The sequence below is a fragment of the Mustela nivalis genome, assembly GCF_964662115.1.
Source record: "Mustela nivalis genome assembly, chromosome: 5".
NCBI classification, from domain to species: domain Eukaryota; kingdom Metazoa; phylum Chordata; class Mammalia; order Carnivora; family Mustelidae; genus Mustela; species Mustela nivalis.
In genome coordinates, this window is record NC_139024.1 from 119,154,181 (window position 1) to 119,173,622 (window position 19,442).

Sequence of the window (19,442 nt, forward strand, 5' to 3'; positions counted from 1 at the left end):
TTATTTGGAAAAATGTCTATTCGTGTCTTCTGCCAATTTCTTGATTGGATTTGTTCTTTGGGTGTTGAGATTGATAAGTTCTTTGTAGATTTCAGATTCTAGCCCTTTAACTGATGTCATTTGCAAATATCTTCTCCCATTCTGTCAGTTGTCTTTTGATTTTCTTGACTGTTTCCTTTGCTGTGCAAAAGCTTTTGATGAAGTCCCAATAGTTCATTTTTGCCTTTGTTTCATTTTCTTTGGACACATGTCTAGCAAGAAGTTGCTGCAGACGAGATTGGAGAGGATGCTACCTGTGTTCTCTAGGATTTTGATGGATTCCTGTCTCACATTAGGTCTTTGGTCTGTCTTGAGTCTATATTTGTGTATGGTGTTAGGAAATGGCCCAGTTTCATTCTTCTACATGTGGCTGTCAAATCTTTCCTATACCATTTGTTAAAGAGATAACACCATTTGTTGAAGAGTATCATGTCAGCTGCAAAGAGAGAGAGTTTGATCTCTTCTTTGCCATTTCAGATGCCTTTTATTTCTTTTTGTTGTCTGATTGCATCCCAGGAATAAATCCCACTTGGTTGTGGTAAATAATGCTCTTAATGAACACTTGGATCCTATTGGCTCATACTTTGGTAAGAATTTTTGCATCCATGTTCATCAGGGATATTGGTTTGCAATTCTCCTTTTTGGTGGGGTGTTTGGTTTGGGGATCAAGGTAATGCTGGCTTCATAAAAAGAGTTTGAAAGTTTTCCTTCCATTTTGATTTTTTGAGGCATCTTAAAGAAAAGGTACTAATTCTTTAAATGTTTGGTAGAATTTCCCTGGGAAGCCATCTGGCCCTGGGCTCTAGTTTGTTGGGAGGTTTTTGATTACTGCTTCAATTTTCTTGTTGCAAATGTGTTTGTTCAAGTTTTCTATCTTTCTGGTTCAGTTACTATATAGTTTATACACATCTCTGGGAATGCATCCATTTCTTTCTTTTTTTTTTTTTTTTAGGTTTTAAAAAATTTATTTTTTAAAAGTTAACATGTGCATAAAAGGAAACTCAAAAACACAAGAAGCAAAGAACAAAGTCATCCATAATCACAAACAGTTTACAGTTTGACTTCTAGGTCCCATGTGTGTATCTACTAAAGTAAGCATTTTAATGTAATTAAGCATTTCTTCCACATTGTCAAATTTGGTGGCATATAGTTGCTCACATGTTTCTAGAATTGTTAGTGTATCTTTAGAGTTTGTTTTGATCTCTCTGCTTTCATTCATAATTTTATTTAATTCATGATTATGATTTATTTATTTCTCTTTTCTTTTTGATAAGTCTGGACAGGGGTTTATCAATCTTATTAATTCTTTCAAAGAACCAGCTCCTAGTTTCATTGATTTGTTCTACTGTTCTTTTGATTTCTATTTCATTGATTTCTTCTCTAATTTTTATTATTTCTCTTCTCCTGCTGGATTTAGGCTTTCGTTGCTGTTCTTTCTCCAGCTCCTTTAGGTGTAGGGTTAGGTTGTGTATTTGAGACCTTTCTTGCTTCATGAGAAAGGCTTGTATCACTATATACTTTTCTCTCAGGACTGCCTTTGCTGTGTCCCATAGATTTTGAACAGTTGTGTTTTCATTCTCAATTGTTTTTATGAATTTTTTAATTCCTTTTTAACTTCCCAGTTGACCCATCATTCTTCAGTAGGATGCTGTGTAGCATCTATGTATTTGAGTTCATTCCAACTTTCCTCTTCTGATTGAGATCCAGTTTCAAAGCAATACAGTCTGAAAATATATAGGGAATGACCTTAATATTTTGGTATGAGTTGAGGTCTGATTTGTGACTCGGAAAGTGATCTATTCTAGAGAATGTTCCATGTGCATTCAAGAAGAAAGTGTATAGGGACGCCTGGGTGGCTCAGTTGGTTAAGCAGCTGCCTTCGGCTCAGGTCATGATCCCAGCATCCTGGGATCGAGTCCCATATCGGCTCCTTGCTCCGCAGGGAGCCTGCTTCTCCGTCTGACTCTGCCTTCCACTCTGTCTGCCTGTGCTCGCTCTCGCTCACTCTCTCTGACAAATAAATAAAATCTTAAAAAAAAAAAAAAAAAAGAAGAAAGTGTATATGTTGCGTTGGGATGGAAGGTTTTGAATATATCTGTGAAGTCCATCTGGTCCAGTGTGTCATTCAAAGCCCTTATTTCCTTGTTGGTCTGTTGCTTAGAAGATCTGTCCATTGCAGTGAGGAGGGCTCCCCTCACTACTATTAAAATTCCCTATTATCATTGTATTATTATTTACATGATTCTTTGATTTTGTTATTAATTGGCTTATATAATTGGCTGTGCCCAGGTTAGGGGCATAAATATTTAGAGTTGTTAGATCTTCTTGCTGGAAAGACCCTTCAAGTAGGATATAGTATCCCTCCTCATCTCTTATTTCAGTCTTTGGTTTAAAATTTAATTTGTCTGACATAAGGGTTTGCTATCCCAGCTTTCTTTTGATGTCCATTAACATGATAAATTGTTTTCCACACCCCTCACCTTAAATCTGCAGGTGTCTTTGGTTCTAAAATGTGTCTCTTACTGACAGCATATTAATGGGTCTTGCTTTTTTTTTTAAGATTTTATTTATTTATTTGACAAACAGAGATCACAAGTAGACAGAGCAGCAGGCAGAGAGAGAGAGAGGGAAGCAGGCTCCCTGCTGAGCAGAGAGCTTGATGTGGGGCTCGATTACAGGACCCTGGGATCATGACCTGAGAGGCTTAACCCACTGAGCCATCCAGGTGCCTCGAGTCTTGCTTTTTTATCCAGTGTGATACCCTGTGTCTTTTGATTAGGTCATTTAGTCCATTTACATTCAGAATAACTATTGCAATAAATGACTTAAGTATCATGGTATTGCCTGTAAGGTGATTTTTACTATATATTGTCTCTGTTCCTTTCTGGTCTATGTTAATTTTGGACTCTCTTTGTGTAGAGGACCCTTTCAGTATTTCTTACAGGACTGGTTTGGTAATCACAAATTCTTCTTCTGTTTCTGTTTGTTCTGGAACCTATTTTGAATGACATATTAGCTGCATATTCTTGGCTGTATATTTTTCTCACTTATCACCATGAATATATCTTGTCAATCTTTTCTGGCCAGCCAGATCCCTGTGGACAGATCTGCTACCAATCTAATGTTTCTACCCTTGTAGGTTACTTCTCTCTTGTCCTGAGGTGCTTTCAGGATTTTCTCTTTGTCTCTGAGATTTTAAAATTTCACTATTATAAGTCAGGGTATTGACCCATTTTTATTGATTTTGAGGGGGGTTCTCTGTGCCTCCTATATCTTGATGCCTGTCTCCTTCCCAAGATCAGGGAGGGTCTCTGCTATAATTTGCTCCAATATACCTTCTGCTCCTCTCTCTCTTTCCTCTTCTTTTGGGATACCAATTATTCTAATACTGTTTTACTTTATGGTGTCACTTATCTCTTGAATTCTCCCCTTGATCCAGTAGTTGTTTCTCTCTCTTTTTCTCAACTTCTTTATTCTCCACTGTTAGTCTTCAATATCACTATTTCTTCATTTATCCTAGCAGTTAGGGCCTCCATTTTTTATTGCATCTCATTAATAGCCTTTTTGAGTTCAATTTGATTAGATTTTAGTTCTTTTTTTTTTCTCCAGAAAGGTATTTTCTATGCTTTTTTCAAGCCCAGCTAGTATCTTTATAAATGTTATTCTGAACTCCAGTTCCAATATCTTACTAATGTCCATATTGATTAGGCCCCTGGCAGTCAGTACTGCCTCTTGTTCTCTTTTTATGAGGTGAGTTTTTCTGACTTGTCATTATATCCAGAGAAGAGTAGATGAACAAGAGAACAAAATACTAAAAGTACAACAACAACCCCAGAGAAATATACACTAAATAAATCATAAGAGTTCCAAAACCAGGGGGAAAAGTATGTATAATCAGACAGGTGAGCAGAATAGAGCAATATGATGGATTCTGTTTGTATTTTGGTCTGTTTTTTAGGAATATGGATTTCAAAATTGTAAAGAAGGACTTGTATATGTACAGAAATAAAGTTAAATACAATGAAAGGATAGAATGTGATTATAAAAATGGAAATTAAAAAACAAGATAGCACAAAGAAAAAGGAAAAAAAACAAAATAAGAACAAAAAGGAAGAGATATAAACAGATAGGTTAATATAACAGAGCAATACCCTTCTTCCTTAGTGTATCTTGGTCAGTTTGTTAGAAAAAACTACATCTTGAAATTGTGAGGAAAAAAAAAACCCTTATATATAAAAAAATAAAATTAAATACATTAAGAGGATAAAATGTAATGATAAAGAGGAAAGTTAAAAAAGACTCTAACAAAAGAAAACAAAAAAGAAGAAAAAAACCAAGCAAACACAAAGATGATGATCAGGCAGATGAATAGAACAGAGCCATACACTAGATTTTGGGTGTTTTTTGGTCTGTTAGAGGAAACTGGATCCCAAAATTTGAAAGAAAGAAAGATATCTATATCTATCTATATCTATAGATAGAAATCGATACACATATAATCTTTAAGATATCTTTATATCTATATTTATATCTTTATACATGTAAATTAAGATATGTTAAGGTTAAGTACAATAAAGGGAAAGAATGTGATTGTAAAAATGAAAATTAACAAAAAATTTTAAAAAGGCGGAGAAAAAAATTTTTTTTTAATTTTATTTATTTATTTGACAGAGAGTGAGAGAGAACACAAGCAGGCAGAGCAGCAAGCAGAGGGAGAGGGAGAAACAGGCACCTTGCCAAGCAAGGAGCCTGACATGGGGTTTGATCCTAGGACCCTGGGATCATGGCCTGAGCCAAAGGCAGTTGCCTAACCAACTGAGCCACCCAGGCACCCCAAGGTGGAGAAAATTAAAAAAAAAAAAAAAAAAGAAAATTTAAAAATTAAAGGTGGAAGACTATTGAATAATGAGGAAAAAAGTCATAAGTTCTACGTGCTATATTCCCCTAGCGCTGGAGTTTTGCAGTTCTCAATCTGTAAACTTGGTCTTGGCTGGATGTTTTTGCTGATCCTCTGAGGGAGAGGCCTGTTGCATTGGTTCTCAAATGTCCTTTCCAAAGGTGGAATTGCACCACCATTGCCAGAGGGGCCAACTAAGTAATCTGCTCCCGTTTGCTCCAAGTGGCTTTTGTTTCCTGAAGGCTTTCTGCTCAGCTTTAGATGTTGAGAATGTAAATGGTGGCCTCCCATTTTCCAGGACCTGAGGTAAAATCTCAGAGCCTCACCTCAGCGAGCCTTCAGAGAAAAGCAGTCAGTCACTCCTGGCTCCCTGGTCTCAGGCCATAGTCCATGCTCACACAGCCTTGTGACTGAGCATTTCTATCTCAGACATTTCAAGTCTCCAAACTCTGCAGACTTCTGTGGCATGCTTCCCTGCTACTCCTCCTGGGGACTAAGTGGAATATCACCCATTCTGCTGCTTGCTGGGCCCCTGCTCAGAAAGTCATCTGACTGTGCCACAGTTCAAGGGTTATGGCAACCCCCAGCTGAGAGCCCACTCCTGGACTCAGTGATTGCAGCCGGCTTCCCTTTTCTGATACCAAGGAGCTCTGGCACACTCAGGCACTATAATCTTTGTGTGACCCTGAGGATCTTAAGAGCACACTGTCCCAGCGAAGTTTCCACCTGCCCACCCTCCACTGGCATTTACTCACCGTCACCAGAGCAGACTTCTAAAAGTTCCACTTTTGTGCTTCACTGCTCTATCACTTGCCAGTAGATGGCTGATGGAGGCTCCCTTCCCCACAGTCTCTCTTCCCATTTATTGCCTCAGACTACCTTCTCCACACCTCCTACCTTGCAGAAAGTGGTCACTTTTCTATTTGTAGAGTTGCAGTTATTCTTTTCTAAGATCTTTGGTTAAGTTTGCAGGTGTTCAAAATGGCTTGATAGCTATGTAGCTGAAGTCCTGGGACCAGATGAGATTAAGATCTCCTACTCCTCTACCATCTTGGACTGCTTTATTGTTTCATTTCTAATTTTATTTATTTGGGTCTTTTCTATTTTATCATTCATAAGTTTGGCTAAAGGTTTATCAATTTTGTGCATCTTTTGAAAGAACCAGCTCTTACTTTCATTGATCTTTTCTATATTTTCTTTTTTTCTTCTTCATTTTTTAGTCTTCATGTCATTTTTTGCTCTGATTTTATTATTTCCTTCCTTCTGCTCACCTTGGTTTTTGTTTGTCTTGTTCCTTAAGGTATTAGGTTAGATTGATTGGGTATTTTTCTTGTTTCCTGAATTAGTTCTATAGTGCTATAAACATTCCCTCAGAACTATTTTTTCAACATCCCAAATATTTTGGACAATTGTATTTCCATTTTCATTTGACTCCATGTATTTTTTTTAATTTTTATTTTTTTATTTTATGTATCCATTTGACAGAGAGAAATCACAAGTAGATGGAGAGGCAGGCAGAGAGAGAGAGGGAAACAGGCTCCCTGCCGAGCAGAGAGCCCGATGCGGGACTCGATCCCAGGACCCTGAGATCATGACCTGAGCCGAAGGCAGCGGCTTAACCCACTGAGCCACCCAGGCGCCCCTCCATGTATTTTTTTAAATTTCTTCTTTGATTTTGTTTTTTACCTTTTTGTTGTTTAGTAGCATGTTGGTTAACCTCCACATGTGTTTTTTCTAGTTTTTTTTTTCTTTTTTCTTGTGATTTATTTCATATTTCATACTGTTGTGGTCAGTAATGTATGACATGATTTGAACCTTCTTAAATTCATTGAGACTTATTTTGTCACCTAAAATTTGAACTATCTGGGGAATGTTTCATGTTCACTTACAAAGAATATTATGTTGGTTTTGGATGTCTTTTCTACCATTCTTTCTGTCTTCTCCTTCTGAGACTATATAAAGTGAATGTTTGTTCACTTCATGTCATCTAAGACATCCCTTAATCCACCCTTGGTTTTTAAAATTCTTTTTTTTTTTTTACTGTCCAAGTTGGTTGCATTACCCTGTCTTCCAGATCAGAGATTTTCTTCTGCATCCACTAATCTTCTATTGATTCCCTCTGGTGTGTTTTTCATATTAGTTATTATATTCTTCAACTCTTTTTCATATTTTCTTTGTTGTTGTTGTTGTTGAAGTTCTGAGTTCTTTTGTTCTTCTCTCCAGCCTTGTGAGCATGAGCTTTACTATAAACTCTTTTGTCAGGCACATTGATAATATCCATTTCACTTAGTTCTTTTTCTGAGGTTTTGTTTTGTTCTTTCATTTGGAGCATATTCCTCTGTCTCTCCATTTTGCTTAACTTTCTGTTTGGTTCTATGAATTAAATAGAATAGTTATTTCTTCTAAACTTGAGGGAATAATCTTGTGTATAGTCATCTCCTGTGTGAACTATGTGTGCCTAGTCATTTTTGCTGACTGGCTGGAGTTGTGGCTGGCATGGACTGGGGGTCCATAATGGGGCTGCCTTGGTAGGATGGCTGAAGCTGAAGTACACATGGTCTGGGGCAGTCCTGAGGCTCTATGTACAGATGGTGAACTTTTAGAAAAGTTGAAATGAAGTGTGTGTATGACAGGAGGTCCCAGAGTTCTCCACACAGTGATTTTCCTAGCAGAACAGCTGAAGCTGAGGTGGATTAAGGTGGGGGGACTCAGATCTTTTCATTCAGAAGATGCCCTAGCAGGGTAGCTGAAGGTGAAATGAGTATAAGCTAAGGGATCCCATGGCTCTATGCACTGAAGGCTTCTTGGCAGTATAGAGAAAATGAAGTGAGTATAAGCTACGATGTTCCAGGGTTCTTCCCACAGAGAGTGCCCTGGTGGGACAGCTGGAATTGAAGGTGTGCGTTGGGAGGTCTATGGTTCTCCATGCAGGGACATCATGGCAGGACAGAATTTCAATGGTCTAATCTTGTACCAAGAATGAATCTGTGTCAATGGGTGAGTCCTAACTGAATTAAAATATGGGATGCTTATTAAAATGTTGGTAATTTAAACTGATACTTGTAAAATTTTAAGTGCTCCTTCACCAGTCTAAACCATAAAAACAGACTAAATAAATCTCAGCCATCAAAGTTGAATTTAAAAATCAAACACAATGGTACCAAATCTTTGATCCAAATTTTTTGGCAGCAAAAGTGATTCTAAGAGGGAAGTTTATAGCAATACAAGCCCACCTCAAGTAGAAAGAAAAAATCTCAAATATATAGCCTAAACTTACACTTAAAGGAGCTAGAAAAAGAAGAATAGATAAAATCCAAACCCAGGAAAAAGCAGGAAATTATAATGATTAAAACAGAAATAAATTAAATAAAAACTAAAAAAAAAAAATTGAACAGATCAAAGAAATTAGGAATTAGCTCTTTGAAGAGAAAAATCAACAAAATTGATAAATCTCTAATCAGACTCATAAAAAAGAGGGGGGGCATGATAGGACCTAAATAAATAAAATAGCTCATGAAAGAGGGGAAATAATACCACCACCACCACAGAAATACTAACACTTATAACACTTATGAATACTTATATCCCAACAAATTGACAACTTAGAAGTGGGTAAATTCATGGAAATATATAACCTACCAAAATTAAAACAGGAAAAAAAGTAGAAAATTTGAATAGGCCAATTACCAGAAATAAAATGGAATCAGTAATCAGAAAACAAGACCAGAGTGCTTCACAGGCAAATCTACCAAAAATTTTTAAAAAATTAATAGCTATTATTCTCAAACTATTTCAAAAAAATAGAAAATTAAGAAAAATTTCATTCTATGAGGTCAGTATCACCTTGATATCAAAAACAGATAAAAATACAATAACAAAAAAGAGTACTAAAGGCCAATATCTCTGATGACTATAAATGCAAAAGTTATCAACAAAACATTCATCCACCAAAATATTAAAAAAAAATCATACAACACAATCAACCGGGATTTATTCCCAGTATATAAGGGTGGTTCAAAATTCACAAAGTCATCAAAGTAATGTGCCACAACAATAAAAGAAAGGATAAAAACATATGATCATTTCAATAGATGTGTGCAAAACATTTCTTTTTTTTTAAATTAACATATAATGTATTATTAGCCCCAGGGGTACAGGTCTGTGAATAGTCAGGTGTACACACTTCACAACATTCACCATAGCACATACCCTCCCCAATGTCCATAACCCAATCACCCTCTCCCTACTCCCCACCCCCAGCAACCCTCAGTTTGTTTTGTGAGATTAAGAGTCTCTTATAGTTTGTCTCCCTCCTGATCCCATCTTGTTTCATTTTTACATTCCCTACACCCAAAATCCTCACTCTACCTCTCAACTTCCTCATATCAGGAAGATCATATGATAATCGTCTTTCTCTGGTTGACTTATTTGGCTCACCATAATACCTTCTAATTCCATCCACATCATTGCAAATGGCAAGATTTCATTTCTTTTGTTGGCTCCATAGTATTCCATTGTATATATATATACACCACATCTTTTTTATCCATTCATTTGTGGATGAACACCTAGGTTCTTTCTATAATTTGTCTGTTGTGGATATAGCTGCTATAAGCATGCAGGTGAACCTGATCCTTTGGATCACTACATTTGTATCTTCAGGGTAAATACCCAGTAGTGGCAATTGCTGGGTCATAGGGTAGCTCTGTTATCAGCTTTTTGAGGAACTTCCATGCTGTTTTCCAGAGTGGTTTCACCAACTTGCATTTCCACCAACAGTGTAGGAGGGTTTCCCTTTCTCTGCATCCATGCCAGCATCTGTCATTTCTTGACTTGTTCATTTTACCTATTCCGACTGGCGTGAGGTGGTATCTCGTTGTGGTTTTGATTTGTATTTCCCTGATGCCGAGTGATCTGGAGCACTTTTTCATGTGTCTGTTGGCCATCTGGATGTCTCCTTTGCAAAAATGGCTGTTCCTGTCCTCTTCCCAATTCTTGATTGGATTATTTGTTCTTTGGGTGTTTAATTTGTTAAGTTCTTTATAGATTTGGAGACTAGCACTTTATCTGGTATGTCATTCACAAATATCTTCCCCCATTAGGTCAGTTGTCTTTTGGTTTTTTGGACTGTTTCTTTTGCTGTGCAAAAGCTTTTGATCTTGATGAAGTCCCAATAGTTCATTTTTGCTCTTGCTTCCCTTGCCTTTGGTGATGTTTCTAGGAAGAAGTTGCTGAGGCTGAGGTCGAAGAGGTGCTGCCTGTATTTTCCTCAAGGATTTTGATGGATTCCTATCTCACATTGAGGTCTTCCATCCATTTTGAGTCTATTTTTGTGTGTGGTATAAGGAAATGGTCTGTTTCATTTTTCTGCATGTGGCTGTCCAATTTTCCCAACACCATTCGTTGAAGAGACCATCTTTTTCCTTTGGACATTCTTTCCTGCTTTGTCAAAGATTAGTTGACCATAGAGTTGAGGGTCTATTTCTGGGCTCTCTGTTCTGTTCCACTTACCTATATGTCTGCTTTTGTGTTGGTACCATACTGTTTTGATGATGACAGCTCTGTAATAGAGCTTAAACTCTGGAATAAGGAAGCCACCAACTTTGGCCTTCTTTTTCAACATTCCTCTGTCAATTTGAGGTCTTTTCTGCTTCCATATAAATTTTAGGATTTTTCCATTTCTTTGAAAAAAAAATGGATGGGATTTTGATAAGGATAAACGTGTAGATTGCTTTAGGTAGCATAGACATTTTCACAATATTTTTTCTCCTAACCCATGATCATGAAACATTTTTCCATTTCTTTGTGTCTTCCTCAATTTGTTTTATGAGTGTTCTATAGTTTTCTGAGTACAGATCCTTTGCCTCTTTGGTTAGGTTTATTCCTAGGTATCTTATGGCTTTGGGTGCAATTGTAAATGGGATTGACTCCTTAATTTCTTGTTCTTCTGTCTTTTTTTTTTGGTGTATAGAAATGTTACTAATTTATGTGCATTATTTTTACCTTGACACTACTGAATTCCAGTACAAGTTCTAGCAGATTTGGAGTGGAATCTTTTGGGTTTTCCACATAAAGTATCATATCATCTGCAACTAGTGATAGTCTGACTTCTTCTTTGCTGATTTGGATGCCTTTAATTTTCTTTTGCTGTCTGATTGCTGAGACTATGACTTCTTCTACTATGTTGAATAGCAGTGGTGATAATGAACATGCCTGCTGTGTTCCTAACCATAGTGTAAAAGCTCTCAGGTTTTCTCCATTGAGAATGATATTCACGGCAGGTTTTTCATAAATGGCTTTGATGTTATTGAGGTATGTACCCTCTATCCCTACACATTGAAGAGTTTTATTAAAAAAGGATGCTAGGGGCCCCTGGGTGGCTCAGTGGGTTAAGCTTCTGCTTTTGGCTCAAATCATGGTCTCAGGGTCCTGAGATTGAGCCTTGCATCAATCTTTCTGCTCAACCTCTCTGCCTTTCTCTACCTGCCTCTCTGACAACTTGTGATCTCTCTCTGTCAAATAAATAAATAAAATATTTTTAAAAAAGAATGCTTTACTTTGTCAAATGCTTTTTCAGCATCTATTGAGAGTACCATATGGTTCTTATTCTTTCTTTTACTAATGTATTGTATTACACTGAATGACTTGTGGATGTTGAACCAACCTTGTGGTCCTGGAATAAATCCCACTTGGTCGTGGTGAATAATCCTTTTCAGGTACTGTTGAATCCTATTCGCTAGTATTTTTGTGAGAATTTTCACATCTGTGTTTATCGAGGACATTGGTCTGTAATTCTTTTTTGTCTGGTTTTGGGATAAAGATAATGCCAGCTTCATAAAATGAGTTTGGAAGTTTTCCTTCTATTTCTATTTTTTGGAACAGTGTCAGGAGAATAGGTATTAATTCTTCATTAGGTGTTTGGCAGAATTCCCCTGGGAAGCTGTCTGGCTTTGGATCTTGTTTTTTGGGAGATCTTTGATGACTGCTTCAATCTCCTTACTGGTTATGGGTCTGTTCACATTTTCTATTTCTTCCTAGTTCAGTTTTGGTAATTTATACGTCTCTCAGAATGCATCCATTTCTTCCAGATTGACAAATTTGCTGGCGTATAATTTCTCATAATATGTTCTTATAATTTTGTGTATTTCTTTGGTGTTGGTTGTAACCTCTCCTCCTTCATTCATGACTTTATTTATTTGGGCTTTTGATAAGTCTGGCCAGAGAATTATCTTATTAACTATTTCAAAGAACCAGCTCCTAGTTTTGTTTTTGTTGTTGTTGTTGTTCTACTGTGGTTTTATTTGTTTGTTTGTTTTGTTTTAATTTATATTTCACTGATTTATTCTCTGATCTTTATGCTTCTCTTCTCCTGCTGGATTTCAGCTTTCATTGCTTTTCGTTCTCCAGCTTCTTTGGGTGTAAGGTTAGGTTATGTATTTAAAACTTTTCTTATTTCTTGAGAAAGGCTTGTATCACTATATACTTTCCTCTCAGGACTTCCTTTGTGTGCCCCACATATTTTGAACAGTTGTGTTTTCATTATCATTTGTTTCCATGAATTTTTTCAATTCTTCTTTAATTTCCTGGTTGACCCATTCATTCTTTAGTAGGATGCGGTTTAGCCTTCATGTATTTGGGTGCTTTTCAACTTTGCTCTTGTGATTGAGTTCTGGCTTCAAATCATTGTGGTCTGAGACTATGCAGGGAATGATCCCAATCTTTGGTATGGGTTGAGATCTGATTTGTGACACAGGTTGTGATCTGTTCTGCAGAATGTTCCAAGTGCACTAGAGAAGAATGTGTACTTTGTTTGGGATGGAATGTTCTGAATATAGTTTTGATGTCCATCTGGTCCAGTGTGTCATTTAAGGCCTTTATTTCCTTGTTGATCTTTTGCTTGGATGATCTGTCCATTTCAGTAAGAGGGGTGTTAAAGTCCCCTAATATTATTTTATTATTGTTAATGTGTTTCTTTGATCTTATTATTAATTGGTTTATATATTTGGCTGCTCCCATGTTAGGGGCAGAGATATTGAAAATTGTTAGACCTTGTTGGACAGACCCTTTGAGTATAATATAGTGTCCTTCCTCATCTCTTATTATAGTCTCTGGCTTAAAGTCTAATTGATCTGATATAAGGATTACCACGCCAGCTTTCTTTTGATGTCCATTAGCATGGTAAACTGTTTTCCATACCCTCACTTTACATCTGGAAGTGCCTTTGGGTCTAAAATGAGTTTCTTGTAGGCAGCATATTGATGAGTCTTTTTTTTTTTTTTTAATGCATTCTGATACCCTGTGACTTATGATTGCAGAATTTTTCCCATTCCTATTCACGGAAACTGTTGAAAGATATGAAATTAGTGCCATTGTTTTGCCTATAAGGTGACTGTTACTGTATATTGTCTTTGTTCCTTTCTGGTCTGTGTTACTTTTAGGCTCTCTCTTTGCTTAGAGGACCCCTTTCAAAATTTTCTGTAGAGCTGCTTTGGTGTTTGCAAATTCTTTTAGTTTTTGTTGGTCCTGGAAGCTTTTTATCTCTCCTTCTATTTTCAATGATAACCTAGCTGGATATAGTATTCTTGGCTGCATGGTTTTCTCATTTAGTGCTCTGAATATATCATGCCAGTTCTTTCTGGCCTGCCAGGTCTCTGTAGATAAGTCTCCTAACAGTCTAATATTTTTACCATTGTAAGTTATAGACTTTTTTTCCTGAGCTCCTTTCAGGATTTTCTCTTTGTCACTAAGACTTGTAAATTTTACTATTAGATGACGGGGTGTGGACCTATTTTTATTGAGGGGTGCTCTCTGTGCATCCTCAATTTTGATGCTTGTTCTCTTTGCCACATTAGGGAAATTCTCTATAATAATTTACTCCAATACACCTCTGTCCCCCTCTCTCTTTCTTCTTCTGGAATCCCAATTATTCTAATACTTTTTTATCTTATGGTATCATTTATCTCTTGAATTCTTCCCTTGTATTCCAGTAGTTGTTTTTCTCTCTTTTGCTCAGCTTCTTTATTCTCCGTCATTTGGTCTTCTATGTCATTAATTCTCTCTTGTATCTCACTTATCCTAGCAGTAAGAGCTTCCATTTTTTTATTTCACCTCATTAGTAGCTTTTTTGATTTCAGTTTGGTTAGATTTAAGTTCTTTTATTTCTCCAGAAAGAGCTTTTATTTCTCTAGACAGGGTTTCTCTAATATCTTCCATGCCTTTTTCAAGCCCAGCTAGCATCTTGAGAATTGTCATTCTGAACTCTAGATCTGACATATTACCAATGTTCATATTGATTAGGTCCCTAGCCTTTGGTAACACCTCTTGTTCTTTTTTTTTTTTTTTTTTTTTTTGTGGTGAGTTTATCTGCCTTGTCATTTTACCCAGATAAGAATATATGAACAAGAGAATAAAATACTAAAAGGGTAGCAATGTCCCTAAATTTTGTGTGTATTTTGGACTCTTAGAAGAAAGTACCTCCCAAATTTTTAAAGAAAGAAAAATTTATATATCTACAAAAATAAAGGCAAACATGATGAAGGGATGGAATATGACTGTAAAGATGAAAATTAAAAAAAAATTTCTAGAAAAGGAATTGATAAGATCAGTTGGTTTGGAAAAAGAAAGAAAAAGAAAGTGGAGTGAATTTGCTCAGGTTAGAGATTAGAACAAGACACTGAGCTAGATTTAGGGTATATTTTGATATTTTAGAAGAAATTGCCTCCCAAAATTTTTTAGAAGAAAAAACCCCTAATGTATACAAAAAATAAAGTTAGATACAATGAAAGATAAAATATGACTAAAATAATGAAAGTTTTAAAAAGAATTTTTTTAGAAAGGTATTGTTAAGATAAACTAGTTAATAAACGTTAAAAGAGGAAAAGGAAAAGTTACAAAAATTAGAATAAGGAAAAAGTAAAATCAAAAAATTTAATTAACTTTTAAAGACTGAAGAACCATGGGGGGAAGGCCATGTATTTCATACTTTACCTTCCCCTCTCTGGAATTCTTCTGTTCTCCTTGATCAGTGAGCTTGGTCTTAGCTGGAAGATCTTGCTGGTCTTGGGGGGGACACTTTTGTAGTGATTATCAAATGTCTTTGCCAGAGGTGGAGTTGGGCCACCCTTGCCAGAGGCCAGGCTAAGTAATCTGCTCGGGTTCACTCTCGGTAACTTCTGTTATCTGAACACTTTCCCTTAGAGCTCTAGAGGATGGGAATGAAAATGGTGCCTTTGAATCTCTGGCCCAGAGGAGCTGAGAGCTTGGGGCCCCACTCCTCAGTGCACCCTCGGAGAAAAGCTTTCAGTCTCTCCCATCTCCCTGGTCTCCGGCCACACTCCAAACTCACCCAGTCTGTGACTTAGTATTTCTGTCTCAGGCACACAGTCCTGTTTGGAGTCTCCAAACCCAACAGATTCCTGCTTCTCTGCTCTTCCAGTGGGTGAAGTTGGGTCTCCCTGGGTCTGCTACTTGTGGGGTCCCTCTCAAAGAGCAGTGGTCCAATTGTGCTGCAGATCACAATTTAAAATAGCCCCAAGCTGAGAGCTCATGCCTTGGGTCCATCTCTGTAGCTGGCTTCCCCACTGTGAGACCTGTGAGCTCTGCTACACTCAGACACCCCAATCATTCTGTGACCCCATGACCTGAGACTACACTGTCCCCACAAGGACCCATTTAGCCTCTGGAGCTATGTGCCTCAGTGGAGCAGACTTTTAAAAGTTTGAATTTTGTGCCCTGTTGCTCCACTGCTTGCCAGGAACTGGCCCCTTCCCCTATGGTCTATCTTTCCATCACTTCGGATTCACTTCTGACAACTTCTGAAAGCTAGGACGAGTGTCAATTTTCTGTTTCTAGAATTGCTGCTCTTCTTTTCTTCGATCTTCAGTTGGGTTTGTAGGTGTTCAGAATTGTTTGATAGCTATTTAGCTGACTAGGCCCTGATGTCATCTCAGTCTGCTACTCCTCTGCCATCTTGACTCCTTCCTGGAAAAGGCATTTCACAAAGTACATATATTTATGATAAAAACCCTCTGCAAAGTGAGTTTAAATGGAACATGTCTCAACATAATAAAGGCCATTTATGAAAAATCTATGGCCAGCATCACACTCAATGGTAAAAAATTGCGACCTTTTCCTCTAAGGTCTGGAACAAGAGAAGGATATCCACCTTCACCACTTTTATTCAACATAGTAATGGAATTCCTAGCAACAGTACATAGAAAATGAAAAACAGTACATAGAAAATGAAAAAGGCATCCAAACTGGAAAAGAAATAAGATGTAAAACTCTCACAATTCATGGATGACATGGTACTATACATAGAAAATCCACCAGTCAGAATGGCTAAAATTAATGTCAGGAAATGACAGATGTTGGCGAGGATGGAGAAAGGGGAGCCCTCCTACAGTTGGTGGGAATGCAAGTTAGAGTAGCGACTCTGGAAAACAGCATGGAGGTTCCTCAAAAAGTTGAAAATAGAGCTACCCTATGACCCAGCAATCACCCTACTGGGTATTTACCCTAAAGATACAAATGAAGGGGCACATGCACCTGAATATTTATAGCAGCAATGTCCACAATAGCCAAACTATGGAAAGAACCTAGAGTCCATCAACAGATGAATGGATAAAGAAAAAGTGGTATATATATATATATATATATATATATATATATATATATATAATGGAATACTATGGAGCTATCAAAAGAAATGAGATCTTTCCATTTGCCATGGTCTGGATGGAGCTAGAGGGAATTATGCTGAGCAAAATAAATCAATCAGAGACAGACAAAGATCATATGATCTCTCTGATATGAGAAATTTGAGAGGCAGGGCAGGGGGTTGTAGGGGTAGGGAAGGAAAAAATGAAACAAGATGGGATTGGGAGAGAGATAAACCACTAGAGACTCTTAATCTCACAAAACAAACAGGATTGCTGGGACGTGGGAGGGTAGGGATAGGGTGGTTGGGTTATGGACACTGGGGATGGTATGTGTTGTGAAATGTGTAAGTCTGATGATTCACAGACATGTACCCCTGGGACAAATAATACATTATATGTTAATAAAAATAATTTTTATATGATAATAAAAATAATTTAAAAAGAATCCTAAAGACCATCATATAACTACTAGATCTACTAGACAAGTGAATTTGGTAATGTTACAGAACGCAAAATCAATGGGCATAAATATCCTGCATTTTTCTACACTAGTAATGAAGCAACTAAAAGTGAAATTAAAAAAAAAAAAACTACTCCGTTTGGAAGAACAAATATTGTTAAAAGGTCTATACTACCCAAATCAATCTACAGATAAAATGCAATCTCTATCAAAATACTAACAGTATTCTTCACAGAACTAGAACACACAATCCTAAAATCTCTATGGGAACTCAAAGGACCCTGATTAATCAAAACAACCTTGAGAAAGAAAAACCAGGAGGTATTAAAATTCCAGAATTCAAGTTATATTGCAAAACAGTAGGGAGTAAAACAGCACAGTACTGGCATAAAAACTGACACATAGATCAATGGAACAGAAGAGATAATCCACAATTATATGGTCAATTAATCTTTGACACAGGATAAATGAAGATACAGTGGCCAAAAGATAGTCTTTTCAACAACTGGTGCTGGCAAAATTGGACAGTTATATCCAAAAGAATGAAACTGGACCATTCTCTTGCACCACACAAAATAAACTCTAAATTGGTTAAACATAAATGTGAGACCCCAAACCATAAAAATCCTTGAGGAGAGCACAGGTGGTAATTTCTCTGATGTTGCCCATAGCAACATCTTTCTAGATATATCTCCTAAGGCATTGGAAACAGAAGCAAAAATAAACTATTGGTGCTACATCAAAATAAAAAGTTTCTGCACAGCAAAGGAAACAACAAAACTAAAAGGCAATCCATGGAATGGGAGAAGATATTTGCAAATGGCATAGCCAATAAAGGGTAATATCCAAAATATATAAAGAACTGATACGATTCAACTCAAAACATAATCCTATTAAAAATTGGGCAGAAGGGGTGCCTGGGTGACTCAGTTGGTTAAGTGACCGCCTTTGGCTCAGGTCATGATCCCAAGGTCCTGGGATTAAGCCCTGTATTGGGCTCCCTACTCAGTTGGAGGCCTTCTTCTCCCTCTCCCACTCCCCCTGCTTTTGTTCTCTCTCTCACTCTCTCTCTCTCTCTCTCTCTCTCTCTGTGTGTGTCAAATAAATAAATACAATCTTTAAAAAAGATGGGCAGAAGACATAAGCAGACATTTCTCCAAAGAAGACACCCAGATGGCCAATAGACACATGAAAAGATCTTCAACTTCACTCAGCATCAGGGAAATGCAAATCAAAATGACAATCTACATAAGCAATGAATTCTGGTACACTGAAAAGAAATTAAAAAAATAAAAATAAATTAAAAAAACAGGGCCTGGAGAAAAGAAAACAATGAATTATCACCTCACATGTATCAGAATGGCTAAAATTTAAAAAAAAACCACAAGAGATGATGAATGTGAGATTATATATATATATGTATGTATGTATATACACACGTATGTATATACACACATACACATGTGTATATACAAACATGTGTACATACATATATAATATATTATATATTTATATATATATATAATATGCAGTATTATTCAGCCATAAGAAAGAATGAAATCTTGCCATTTGCAACAACATGGATGGACTTAGAGACTACAATGCTAAGTGAAATAAATCAGACAGATAAGTACCATATGTGGAATTTAAGAAACGAAACAAATGAACAAAGGAAAAAAAAAAGAGAGAGACTAACCAAGAAGCAGCCTCTTAATTATAGAGATCAAACTGATGGTTGCCAGAGGGAAGTCAGTGGGGCGATGGGTGAAAAATAAATCAGTAGTCCAGAGCTGCCCAAAACATGGAGGGTAGAGCATCCTAAAACTGGCCATTACTTTGCTCCTCCAGTGGCTGACAGCTCAGCCTATAGCACACTATACCACACTACCATGAAGAGTAGGCCCCCAAGATTGAAATGAAATGTGATTTTGTGAATAGAGTGTGCTCTGGAGTCAGAAACTCTGCCAGTTGTTGGCTAGGTGACTTCAGATGTCTCAGGTGGAGGGTTTCATTGTAAACATTATTAAGGATTAAATAAGTTTGTACATGTAAGATATGTATTTACCATAAAGCATTATAGTTATAATAAAGCTGTATGGTTTTATTACTCCTCTTGTTCTCCAGTGGCTTGAAATCCCATTCATTGGCTTTTTCTTCCTAGCACCACAGACCTCTTCACTTTCTCTTACTATCTAACCTTAATATCTGGGCTTCACTGGCTCACCCTCCATTTGTTTCAAGGTCCTTCTTTTAAAGAGATTTGGGAATTTTTCTCATTTCTAATTATTAAACATGTATTAAGTGCCTATTCCATAGGACGTTCTCTGCCTCAAGAGTTACAAGGATGATGGAAATAGAGTCTCTGGCCTCAAAATCGCTAGAAAAT

The 19,442-nt window shown here is 36.9% G+C and overlaps 1 protein-coding gene across 1 annotated transcript in view; it reads right to left on the reverse strand.

Moving 5' to 3' along the window:
- The window catches only part of LOC309865787 (endogenous retrovirus group K member 7 Env polyprotein-like), a 1,143,634-nt gene that overhangs the window by 420,005 nt on the left and 704,187 nt on the right, over positions 1 to 19,442 (reverse strand). The window lies entirely within an intron of this gene.